At 46.4% G+C, this 13,381-nt stretch overlaps 1 non-coding gene across 1 annotated transcript; it reads right to left on the bottom strand.

The window, feature by feature from the left end:
* Positions 1-1,840: 1,840 nt before the first annotated feature.
* On the bottom strand, positions 1,841-1,912 carry TRNAQ-CUG. The gene has a single exon. It is a non-coding gene; the product is annotated as a tRNA-Gln (tRNA).
* Positions 1,913-13,381: the final 11,469 nt, after the last annotated feature.

Genomic DNA, 13,381 nt, shown 5'->3' with positions numbered 1-13,381 from the left:
CCCTCATACTTACTCAGGCAACTTGGGAGACTGTCTAGTCTTCACTGCTGTAGTTAAACATGCTAGCTAGATTCAAGCTAGCTTGGGTCTGCCTACCCAAAGTGTAGTTGTACCTCCATCTGCAGTGTAGGCATACAATGGGAGGGGAAAGTGCCTGATCTAAAGCACATTTAAATAAATGAAAATCTCATGGAGCTTTGGCTAGGGCCAAAATATAGGCAGAAATATATGACAGAAATATAAAGGGCAAGTGCTTGGAAAACAATGCAACACAGTGTGAATAGCTGCCTATCCCATACATGGGACTACCACCTCTATACCTGGCAAGCACATCCTACACATTTAGAAGATTCTGCAGTCTCACAGTTACATAAAGTTGGCTGGTGTTACTTGCAAATGCCATCAGAGCATAGGGAAATGGGAAGGTAAGAGGAGATGTTGCCACATGTGGAATATTCATTACATTTGCTGATGCACCGAAGAAATCCTACAAGATGGGTCAATTGCATATTAAGGGTAAAAATAAAAATCAGTGGGAAGAAAAATTGATTCTATCATGAATAAGAAAAGCAGACAGAGACATCATACACCTGTGCCTGCGTGCAGACTGACTTGATAGAAGGTATATGCATTCCGCAGGCAAGGAAAAATACATTGTTTGCTGTTTAAAAAATTCTGGTAACTTTTTCTTTAGACATCTCTGATGCCTTCATGTTTTGGAGCAGGGGCTCTAAATTTGGCAGGAGTGGCTTTCATGGCTAGTTTAAGAGCTTTTGAAAAATCCCAGCTCATGCACACATTGTAGCAGCATCACAGAATTCAACAGCTCATGTATCTGAAGCTTCCATCCTTCCTGAGCATAGCTCCAGCCAAGGACAACTGCGGTGAAACTTTCCTTGTCAGGCTAGCTGTTTCTGACTGGTCTAGGTACAGGCACTAGAACTGAGTAGAGCACTTTTATCCCATGTGCTCTCAATGATTACCCTGCTGGTGCCCAGGTGCAGGAAGGCAACACATGATTAAATTGGTAAAAAGGGCATGGTGACCCAGGTACTGGAATATGAGATAGGCACTATGACTTGGAGGTGATGGGGATGGAGCTGGACTTGTTGGGCAGAGGTTAGTACTGGGGACCAGGAGAAAATTTAGATGAACATATGGGAGGAGAAGGGAAGATGGGAAGTAGCTGGACTAAGAAACTGGGCCTAGAAACTACTGACAGGCAATGGGAATGGATGGAGTTCTTTGTCTATCTGACAAAGAACTGCAAGGTAGTAGAAAAGCTTGAACTATCAGGGCAAAAAGACTGGAAGGAGCCTAGACTTAGACTGGATGAAAAGCTGAGAAGGGAGTTTAGGTCTGGGAGAGCCAATAGCGTAGAGGACAGATGGGAGGCCCAGGTGAGGGGAGAGATAAAATGGGTAAGTATCTGGGAGGGAGAAACTGGGCAGAGGCAGAGCATGAAGAATGGAGATAAGGAGTCAGTTAGAAACTAGGACTTAGAATAATAGAAAGTTAGGGTTGGCAGGGACCTCAGGAGGTCATCTAGTCCAATTGTCTGCTCAGAGCAGGACCATCCCCAACTAGGTCATCTCAGCCAAAGCTTTGTCTAGCCAGGTTTTGAAAACTCCCAAGGATGGAGCTTCCACCACCTGTCTGGGTGACCTGTTCCAGTGTTTTACTACCGCATAATGCGAAAATTATCCATAATATCTAACCTAAACTTCCCTTGCAACAACCTGAGACCATTGCCCTGTCAAGAGAAAGCAAGAACTGGTGTAAGCTTTGTGTTGGCTGATCAACACCCCACCAGGTATGCCCCTGGGATCCCCAAATGTTCAGGTTTCACTGAGATTTGAACTCAGATCACTAGATTCAGAGTCCAGAGTGCTGACCATTACACCATGGAACCAACTTGTTGGGGACTTCTACACATACACTTTACTGTGTAGACTAATTAGCTCTGCAGTAAAACATCACAGTCTACAGGGCTAGGGACAGCCATTCAAAAAACAGAGCCTGAATTGATTCGATCTTTGCAGGAGAGCTTAACCTGCATAGATTGAACCAGTTTGCAAGTGAATAGACATTCACTTTTGACTCTGGAAATGTAGGCACGTGCTTGCTGTGGCTCAACCCAAAAGCCAGGGGACACTAGATCAAGCCCTTGGCTGCTGGGCCTGGTGGGCATGGCCAGCCCTGGCAGTAGCCTTAAGTGAATTTGCCAGGGAGGGGGTTTCATTCCCCTCTCCCTGTCCCACTGGCATGGACCTGAGCCAGGATCTGCCTGGCACTCTCCCCTTGCTGCTGCAGTGGCAGGGGCAGGGACACAGCCAGAAGCCAGCCAGCATGGCCCCCTTAGGCAAGGGGGGCAGGGAGGGGGTTTATTTCCTCCCTCCCTCTGGCATCTGAGGGAGGGGGCTTATTCTGCTGCTTGCCCTGGGCAGGGAGTGATCAGTGGATGTGGCAGTCAGGGCTAGCAGACCTTGGCTGCAGTCCCCCAGGGGCAGAGGGGGCAGAAGGGGGAATAAACCCCCTCCCTGCCTCCTTCGCCTCAGGAGGCCATGCCAGTTGGTGTCTGGCTGTGCCCCTGCATGTGTAGCAGTGAAGGAGAGGGACCCTAACACAGGCTGCTGCACCCCTGCCTGGCAGACCCCAGTTGGGATCCATGCTGGTGGGACAGGGAAGAGAGGCAGGAAATAAACCTCTTCCCTGCCCCCTTCACCTTAGGGGTGCAGACATCTGGCCATGCCCCCACCCCTGCTCCAGCTAGGGAGCAGAGGGGTGGGGCCGGTCCTGCTCTGCTGGAGCAGAGAGCATAGCCCAGACCAGTCCAGGGCTGCTGGGATGCTGGGGGACTCTGGTTTAACTTAAACCAGGAAGGGGTCTAGAACAGAAGTTCCATAAACTGGTTTGAGCTCAGTCAGTTAAGCCTGATACTACGTTCAACCAGGTTTATCTCAGACTGGTTTCAACCATTTTGAAACTGATTTATGTGCACTTATGTTCTGTTACAGGTTTAACCCAGTTTCTGATCACTTAAACCAATTAAGATGTAACTTCTATCTCTAGTTGCTGGTATTAGGGCACAGTAAACTAGTTAACTCTGTTGTAAGATAGTACTGTCAGGGATAGTACTATCTTATGGTGGAGTCACTAAGTGCAATTTGATGCATGTGTTGATGGTGACTGCCTGGCACAAACTGCATCCAGTCAGCCCAACCAGCTGGGGACCAGACCCCTTTGCTGCCCAGCACTGCTACCTGGAGCCTGAGGCTGACCCCCATGCCCTCTGCCAGCCCAGGTCTGCTTTGCCCTGGCTTAAATTGCTGCTGTCCCAGGTGCATGTGTAGATGCTGTGCCTGGGAGCACCTGACTGAGACTCAAACTGCTCCAGAGTTTGTCTCTCATTAATAGTATGTGTAGATGCACCCACTGAGTAAGAAGACTTGGACTGGGAATGATGGAGAGAGACAAGGAGAGTGATGAAGGCTAGTTTAGAAGACTAGGACTGGCTGGGCAAGGAAACTGGGCAGAGAAGCCTGAGGACTGAAACTGAGATAAGAACATGATTGGGAAAAGGAGCCAGAGGTGGGGAAGAGACCGAACCAGAAGGGATGGGGAAGGATATATCACATTCATGGGGAACAAACAAAATAGTCTGTGCCTACTAGACAACTCTCTTCTTCAGTGCCTGTCAGGGACTGCCAGATTCACAAGTCTCACCCCGCTCCCGCTGTCAGCAGATAGCAGGGAAACTTGTTTGTGTTTCATCCCTTTCTAGTGCTGGTCCACGTAGATAATCACAACCTACTGCTGCTCTCAGTTGCTGTGTTAGTTCAAGTTCAGAGGTGTTTTGTATCCAGGTTGTGGATATTTGTATCCAGGTTGTGGTTGTGTGTTTTGTATCCAGGTTGTAGCTGTATTGGTCTATAGGCAAAAAAATCAAAACTCATGGAAGAGGTGATATCTTTTATTAGGCCAATTAGATATTTGCAACAAATTATTTTATTTATTTGCAAGCTTTTGGGCACACACACCTTTCATCAGACATAGGAGAGAGCAGAGATTGTAAAAGTTCTCCTAGGTAGAAATGGAAATGTGTGTTTTGTATATGTAAAGAAAGAGCAAGGAAGCCAGAGGATAGAAGGTTTGGGGTGTGAGGGAGATTCAGACTGTTGTTTAAAAAAAAGCCAAGGAAATTAGATGCAAAAACTACACTTGCAGAACATCATTAAGGTTGCAAAGTCAAGCCCTCTGCAGTTAGAAAATGCCAGAATCCAGATAGTTTGTGCTACCTTTATTTGGCTCATTAGTGCATATGCAGTATTACACAGTCACTAATTATAGGATCACTTTGTGGTATCCTTCCAGGGGACCCAGTTTTTTTATCATTTTAGATCACATACCCTTGTTCCTCAGTACTCTCTACTCTTTCTTTGCTGTCTTGTCTGCTGGATATTTGCCTCCTACTAAACCACACCGCGTACACCAAGGGAGATGTGCAGTCAGATGATTGTGTGTGTGCCCTTTGCTGGTCTACGTTACTAACGATAGCCAAGCTATGCTGTTACTTGTGATTGTAGTGTGCCCTCTGCTGTCTTTTTATGTTTAATTCAGGACTGCAGAAAAGCCAAGCTCCCTCCAGGAACATAAAAAAAAATGTGATCCCTCCCCACCGTTTTCAGTCTCACCATGTGTTATTAAAGGCCCTCCCTCTGCAGGCCCCTAGCAGGCCCTTTGTGTTTGCTTCTGTCAGGAAATGTTGCTGTAGCTTTTCCCAATATGGCATGTCTTCTCCTTCCTGATGTGCTGGAGGAGCAGTCAAACAGATAACAATGCTACCATTTAAAGCAGGCCTGGCCAGCTGGTGACCTGCAGGCTGCATACAGTCCTCAAGCAACTAACATGGGCCCACAGGCCCATACAGCTGCCAGCCACTTGGCAAGGGACTGTGTGTAGGGTGGTGGGGGAGTGTGTCACTGGTGCAGCCTACAGAGCAGGGGGCTGGGATCCTGGGGCTTATCCCCTCAGCATATGGCCCACACCACATGTTGGCCCTGCATGTGCCCAAGTTGGACAGCCCTGACTTAAAGCATCATTGAAAGGAATGAGGCAGCTCACACCTTAGATTCATCATTTGAAGGCTCTGCATATTAAGACAGATGTGTCTGCATGGGTTATTCTTTCTTTATGCTTCTTTCATCTGTATTGTCACGAGATATCCTGATTATATTTATTGTCATTCACCTGAGCACTCATGTTAATACAACTCAGCATGGGGTGGGCTGAGAGAAGGGCTGTGATTTTTACAGGGACAAGTGATTAAAGCCAATTTTTAAAAAATAAAACTCTGAGGAGGGAAGCACTGTTTAGTCTGGCCCATATTTGATCTTCAGCACACAGGCACTCTTCTGTTAGCTACTGTCTTGGTTAACAAACAGAACCATGTAGGGACAAATAAGGTTTTTCCATTCCTCACTTCCCCTGGTACTTATCATCTATCCCACCCTGTACGTTCTTTGATATAGCCCACCAGATGTGAATTCTTAGTTTATCTGCCTGAGTTCTATGTTTTCAAACATCGCTGGTTTGTCTTCTCTCTTCTTTTCCCCCAGTCTTGCTTCCTCTTTGCCAGAATCTGATGTCTTTCTTTGGGCTTCCTCCACTGCAGCTTAAACATGTTTGAACTGACAAGTGATCTATCACCTCCTTAGCACAGTGTCTCATCTGTTCAGAAAAGACTTCACTCAGACGGTGCTCGTAAAAGGGAGAAGACTCGCTGTTACTTTGGAGAAGCTGACTGATCTTTGCCCTGGCTTTGAACAAAGCAGTGAGAACGTTTTTAAAATTTTATTTACTGTCTTGTTAGCTGGGAAAGGAAAAACAAGAAATAACCCCAGAGGGAAGAGAGAGAAACAAGGTGAAACCCTGTGACATTATTTTTGGTTAATTGGTTGGTTTTTCTTGTCTGAAGCATACTGCTGCTGTAAAGAGGATTGAGATATATGACCCTCTTCATACCAAGCATACAGTAAGGGAACATCAAGCAGTGGGGACTTGTTCTGCCTCTGTGTGGGGGGATGCATCTTCATCTACTATTAATGAAACCAAGCTCAGAGGAGGAATTGATAGGATAAAATGAATGCTTTTATTTTTGCAGGAAACATTCTCAGTTGTTTTTGGATCATTCAGCCTGCAGAAAGCTTAGCATATCAGGGCTTTCATGTACAATTCTAGAATCAGTTGTAACTAGCCACTATGAGCCAATAATGGACTTGGGCATCTAATATGGCATTTAGTAGGAGTCTTAGTCAAAATAGGCAGCAACTAAGCAAGGTCACTAGTGCTGGAGGTGTCTGTACTCTGCAGACATCACAGTTTTATACTTGATGTTTCCCAGGTCCCTGGAGTGGTACCTCTGCCCAGGACCAGAGCTCCCCCCAGTACTGACAGCACCTGATTTTCACTTAGCTGCTTCATAAAATCTGACAAGTGCTTATCCAGCTTGTGAAGCTCTCAAGTACTTCTAAAAACCTGGCCAAAAGGGTACTTCTGTGCTGACATTTAAGGTTGAACCCAAGAATCATCCTCTGAGCCACACTTCCCTCAGATCTTGTAGTCCACACCAAGGCTGTCCACATTGCACTACTTGTTCCTTGAGTGCAGTATGGAGATATGTCCCAAGTCCTTTCTGCCATGTGAAGGGGAGCCATTCTAGGAACTGGTCTGAAAGCCACTTGTCGCTCCTGGGTTTATCTCTACTTATGGGCAGTAAAGAGATAAAATGAGACACAGAAGGGTGAAAAGACAGAGAGGGAATCATGAGACTCCTACAGGCAAAGGGCCTGGTCAGAGCCAAACACTTTGCAGAAAGGGGGGAGCATGGCACAGGTCAGTCTCTGACCCTGAAGTTTAACAGAACTGCCAGAGTCAGGCTGAACAGTCACTAGGAGCCAAGCTCTGGGGTTCATGGTGCAGATGCTTGGTGGATGTGGGCTGGAGGACAACCCTGGAACCAACTCTAACTGTTAGCATAGACTACAAGTGATGTGCCCAAGGTTATTCAGTCAACAAGTGGCAGAGCTGGAATCTCCTGCTTCCCAACCCTCTTCCTTGTCTGCTGTAGGACCTAGTCCCTCTAGGCCTGAAGGCAATGAAGCTGAAGTCATGACTATACTCTTCACTGTAACATGCAGGGAGCATAAATGCCAGACAGAAGAGAAGGGGCAAATTCAAGAGAAATTGTTCCCAAAAGTGAAAAAAACCACAACAGTTCCCATAAACACACGGAGGCTGTCCTGATTTTAATTAAACTAGAACAAAATTGAACCATGTGATTAAGAAGGCTTGCGGTCAGGTCTGTCTCCAGTGTACACAGTGTGAACGACATGCAGACAAGGGCATTTGTTTGATACATAGCTTCAAAATGAGAAAAAGGAACAACAGCAGTGGTTGGATAATTCCTGGTGGGATCCACGCACTGAGAAGACCCTTTCCTGCACCCTACCAGCTTGTGGGCTCTGATCTTCCCTGGCTCTGAGTTAATGCAGCTCCATGGCATCAGCAGACAGAGCTGGTGCTGAGCAGTGCTGCTATTCTCTTGGCTACAGTCTATACAAGGTGGCTGAAACCAAGTGCAATGTTAAATGAGTTTAGCTCATGTGGTGCAAACCCATACGTGTCTTATTTCAGTGTTACTTTAACCAACTTGGGCTAAGGTGAAGCAAGCCAGTTTTATGCTGAGGTAAGTGTGTCCTCACACTGGCTTGCACTCCTTAACTAAGCCAGTTTAGAATCAGTCCAGAGTTAGGGCAATCAGGCAGCTCTGGCATGTAGACAAGGCCCTGAATTTACCTACAGAATCTGGCTGGAATGTGATACAGCTGCAGCTGGGAAGCTGCAGGGGGGCCCAGAGCTGCCTCTGTAGCTGTGCTGAGAGGAGAGGAGGGGTGGGAGTAGAGCCAGATACTGTTTCTGTGGCTGGTTTCTGGACTAAAGTGCTGGCACCACTCCAGAATCGAGCCCCTGTGCTGCCCCCACCAGTTTGGAGAGCAACTGGAGCAGGCAGCTTTTTTCTCCTCCTCTTCCCTCCCCTTTTCCAGGTGGTTTCCAAAAATCAGGGCAATCTAACCCGCAAGATAGGAAAGAGCTATTTTCTCTTACAAAATATGAATGTGTCTGAGGACAGCAACACAAGGGCTCTCTTGTGCTAGATGCTGTAGAACCAATGAACAGTCATGATTGTCTCCTATCTCTCCTGGGTGTATTTCATGCCATATAATTATATCTCAACAGAGTTAATTTGCTGGGCAGTTTAGATGAATGTGCAGTGCATTCATGCAAGTGCCAGCTCCCCCACTTCCCCCAGATACATTTCCGCTCCTACCCCTGCGAGAACATGTCCGTTTGGGTGGTCTCAGCAGTATTCTGCAGTGCTTTAAAGCAGCCAGCTCTTGTCAGCAGTCTGGAAAAGGGTCTCTGTCTACCCAGCCACATCAGCTTCTCTTTCAGGCTAGGTTCACAGGAGTCTTGGAGGACAAGAAGCTGTCTCGGTAATGGGAAACGTCTGTGGAGTATTTGAGCACTGGCTTGCAATCAGTAGACTAAACTATGCCTCATTCAGAGGAAAAAAAGCCAATAGAAGAAAGATTTTGTTTCATTTTGCTTTGCTAAGTGAACATCTTACATTTTCTTTGGAACAGCTCAGTAGCTACAGGGCCAAATTTCCCATAAGCCAGTGCTGCTATTTAAGGTTGGGTGGCCCCAGACAGTGGCGTGAAGGGGAGAAACACCTGTATGCTGCATTTTTAAGTTCCTTACTCACTTCCAGGCTCACCAGTCATTTGTCCAGTCCACATCTTCGGGGTTTCAGATTCATCCAACAATGGTCCCTCCCCCTATTGGACTGCAAGACAAAATGGCAAGTACCAACGTGAGTTAAGACATAGACTCACAGCCACTGTCAAGGCAGATGATTAACACTTCATCTTTTGCAGCAACAAATGACCCTGGCTGATTGAAGTCTGGTAGGAGCTGGTGTGAAGAGATGGACGCAGACCTTTGATTCTCATTCACAGGCAGATGGGTTGTCTGCAGGAGAATTTGCATTGGGATTTTGTGGTTCTAAAAATATCTGTTACTTCTAGCTTAAGGCCTGTCACTCATTGCCACAGCAAATCATGTTATAGCCATTAGGGCTGTGTGAATCAGCACCATTTCGTTTCAACTTCTATTTCACCATTTCAACAGGACAGCATTTCGTTTTGAGTTTTGTTTCATTTTGAAAGCACTGTTTCGAATCATTTCATTGAAACTGTTTCGATGTTTCACCCATAGGCTATACTGGGGAAACACGAAACTGCCAATAACTTCATCATTTCTTGCCTGATTCGGATGAAACTTGCAGGAATGGTGCAGGGATTTCTGGCAAACTGCGTATCAAAGTCTTGAAAGCAAAACTCATGTCACGTGTGTGTGTTAAAGTACAGTGGGGTGAAAACTGCAGGCGTGCTAGCTGCTGTTGAAGCCACAAAGCCTGCCAAGTTTCAAGGAGAAAGATGCAGGGGTTTCTGGGAAACTGCACCTCAAGCTGCTGACAAGCAAACTTGTGACATGTGTGACTGTGTGTGTATGTTAAGGTGCAGCTGTTTTTCTGTCCCTCCCCCAGAGCACTGGGATTGGAAGGGACCTCAGGGAAGGATCACAGTCACTGCCCAGCTACACATGTCAGTATCAGAGCAGTCCTTCCCCCCTCTTCCCCCTCCCTCGCCTTAGTTTCTGTTTCCCTGCAAGCAGGCCCAGCTTTGAAACTCAAAACGTTTCAAAACTTGCGAAATGTTTCAAGTGCCCTTGTTTCATTTCGAGGCTGTTTCAAAGCCTTTCGTTTCATTTCAATTTTGCTGTTTCGAGTTCGAAATGAGCTGAAACAGCATCGAAGCAAAACATGGTGAAATTCTGCACAGCTCTAATAGCCATTTCATCAAAGACACAGGCACCAGTTCAGGGACCCACACATTTACTTTCTAAACCAGGGTCAGCAACCTAGGCTGCAGGAGGGCTGCTGTGGCATTTCAGAAGAAGGGGGATTCCCCCATGTGGCAGCAAAGTGGGAGGTAAAAGAGATGGTGGTGGCACTGTGGGGTGTTGGGGAAGGGCAGTGACTGCAGTGGCCAAGTTGGAAGCAGCCCATGCTTGAAGCTAAGCTCTATTAAAGTGGCTCCCTCTTCCCAAACCTTGCTGACCACCGCTCTAAACTTTGAGTATGGTGAGGCGAGAGCCACTCACCTTGTAGGTCCAGATGAACCTCCCCAGTTGGGGCTAGGGAAGGGATTGCTGTTCTTCCACTGCAAACTGCCTCCCTGCATCCACCCTTGGATGCAATCCCAGGTCCAGCCCATGTGTCCTCCTTTCCTGTTCCTCTCTGGTGAAGACTCTTTCATTATTTCCTCCCGCTTGTGTTTCATTTCCCCTGTCACCTCCAATATGTTTGGCTGTTGGAAACATTCCCTTTCATGTCCCATACCTAACTGTCCTAGGCTACCCAGCAGTGCTTCGTGTAGCTTTCTGCTGACCTTCCCTAGCCATTATCACTGGGCTCCCTTTCCTGCAGTGCTTGTTCCCTGATGGCGAATCACTCAATGTGGAATTGCAACTACTCATCTGCTTTGTTTCCTGACATTAATGTTTCTAAGATGAGATATTGCCAGCAGCTTCTTTCCTTCTCTTTCACAGTTGGATATTCTGACCTTTTCAGTTTACAAACATTTCTATGGCTCTTGCATTTAAATGGTCAAATAAACCAATGAACACCCAGTCTGATGGGTCAGCCTGGCAGGCAGAGATGAAGTCAAATGTTTTCAGAGGTTTCAGTGGTTAGATATTTTATCCATACTTAGCCATTGAAAGGAAAACTTGATTTTCAGAGGTGCTAACCAATTGGATTTCCCATTCACTGCAGGAGGAATTGAGGATGCACCATATCTCTGAAAATAGTGCCCCAAAATCACTTTCTGACAGCCCCAAAGAAATACCTTGGGGAGGTCCTAAGCTTGCAATTTTATCTTTGTGTGATAAAACTGAAGGGATAAAGGAATTTGTTGGCTTTCACTGACCTCCAGTGTGTTGGGATGGGAGTGGTATGATCTCACAGCATTATTAAGCGATGACACTTGCTTGTTTCTAAGGTTCGCTGCATTTACTAACACATTTCATAATGCCCTTAACCATCTCCATTCATTGAACATTTCTAAGGAATAATGTGCTACTAGAACATAAGAACTGCTGTTTTCTGGGTCAGATCATAGGTCCATCTTTCCTGGTCTCCTGTGTCATGCACAGGCAAAGAGTGGATGCTGAAAGGGAGATTAAACTGGGTATGACCAGGGTTTTTTTCACTGTTCCTCTCTCACTTGCAGCCTCCAGCATTTAGAATTGAGGAAGTTTTGATTTAGAGGCTGTATCTCTAGCTCCCATGCTCAATAGCTACTAATGCCTCTTTCCTTCGAGAATGTGTCCAATCCCTTTTTTCAACCTGGCTAAACTGTCAGCTTCCACAGCATCTTGTGGCAATGAGTTCCAGATGTTTTGTGACAGAGAACTTCCTTTAGTTACTTTTACATGTACTGCCTACTAGTTTCATTTTACGACTCCTAGTTCTTGTACTGTGCAAGACAGCAAATAATAAATCCTTATTTACTTTCTCTTACCATTTAGCATTTTGTAAACCCTTATCACGTCCCCCCTCAAGCATCTCTTTTCTAAACAGAATAGGCTTAGCTTCTCTAGTCGCTCCTCATATGAAAGCCCCTCCATAACACTTCTCTTCCTGCCCTTCTCTGTAGCTTCTCTAGTTGTGTTCTGGACCAGTCCTTCACTGAACCAGCTTTTCTTTTAGCCTAGGACCCTTCAATTAGCAAAAGGCTGGCACAAAAAGCTGGCCTCCCAAAACACTACCCAAGCTCTGCTGAGGGAGTAGCATGAGATAAATGTATTCCAGCCTGTCTGTTCCTGGTGGTTAGCACACCTAGAGGGGAACAGTTAACTAATGGTGTTTGCTCAGCTGATAGTGGCTGCAGGTTTCAGTGCTCATGGTTTTGGGCACTAACCTTGCTGATGATCTGAAGGGAGGCTGGGGAGAAGAGTTATATGTCCTCAGTCTATCTGCACACCTTGGGGAGCCTCAGGCAGCCATCACAGAAACTCCCTTAGACAGTAGAGAGTTGTGTGAAACAGTAGCTGAACCATTCTGTGGGAAAAGTTTGTATCAGATTTTGCTTGGGACTTGTTTCTTATTGTTATAGGGGGTCCCTTCATGCAGTGAGTTGGAAGAAGTTAACTTCTCTGAGGCAAGCTATCGCCAGAAGTAGATCATCTTGAATGTGTCATCAAAGCAGTAACCTCTGGAGAGCTCTGAGGCTGCAGCCCTAACTGAGCACCTCCTCCGCAGCGCACACCAACAAGCTCTTCAGCTGCAGCAGCAAGGTGTAATGGAGGAGCCCAAGTGAATCAGGAGGACCAGGGGACAAGGCTGTTGGGGAATGGAGGCATTGTTTTCTTCCCTCAGGGGGTGGCCACGTGTGACAAGCAAGAGTGGCCTCATGTAGTGCAGTCACAAGAAGCTGCCCTTTGGCTTTTCCTTTCATAAGAAGAATACATCAGATGCTGGGTGGGAGGACAGGCGATGGCGGAGTCCTTGGAAGAGTGGCTCCACTCAATGCACTGGCTACCTTTAGATCCCAGCAGAGTTGGCTTTCATGTCTTATTGTACATGCCACACTCCTGTATATTTGCAAATTTGTCCTTGTACAACATTCACTTCTCCCAGCCAGCTCTCAGACACAGCATACAAGAGCCACTTATACCAGGAGTGGAGCCATTAGCAACAGCCACTGACTAGCAGAGGGAATTGCTTGTTCTCCTCTAATAGGAAGCCAGGCTTGAGCAGCCTGCTGGGAAATGGAGAATTACTCTGACACCCATCTCTCTCAAAGGTCACACCTGTCACCATGTGAAGCAGGAACTGACATGTGTGACAAGTGACTGACATGCGTAACATTTGTGTTTGCACGTTGTGTTATAATGGACAGATTGTAATGATGTTTATCTGTAAAACCCCCACAATGCTACAGGTCCTTTGCAAACCAGTTTAGTGTTGCCCAGTCTGCTGTTGGTGTTGGGGTGGTTGAGGTTTGTTTTTTTTTTTTTTTATGAGGTGATTTAATGCAGCTAAATAGCTTATCCAAGGATGGAGGACAGAAAACTGTGCCCAAAATAATGTGGCTAGTTCAAAGAATGGGCTTTACAAATTGTGCTGGGGCTACTGGTGGCAGTCAAGTACCCACAATTTGCCCATCGGAAGGAGCAAATGATCGTATCCAGT

This window comes from Gavialis gangeticus, unplaced genomic scaffold (genome assembly GCF_001723915.1).
Source record: "Gavialis gangeticus isolate Ggan-Ray unplaced genomic scaffold, GavGan_comp1, whole genome shotgun sequence".
Classification (NCBI taxonomy): Eukaryota; Metazoa; Chordata; order Crocodylia; family Gavialidae; genus Gavialis; species Gavialis gangeticus.
This window is presented reverse-complemented; position numbering and strand designations above follow the sequence as displayed.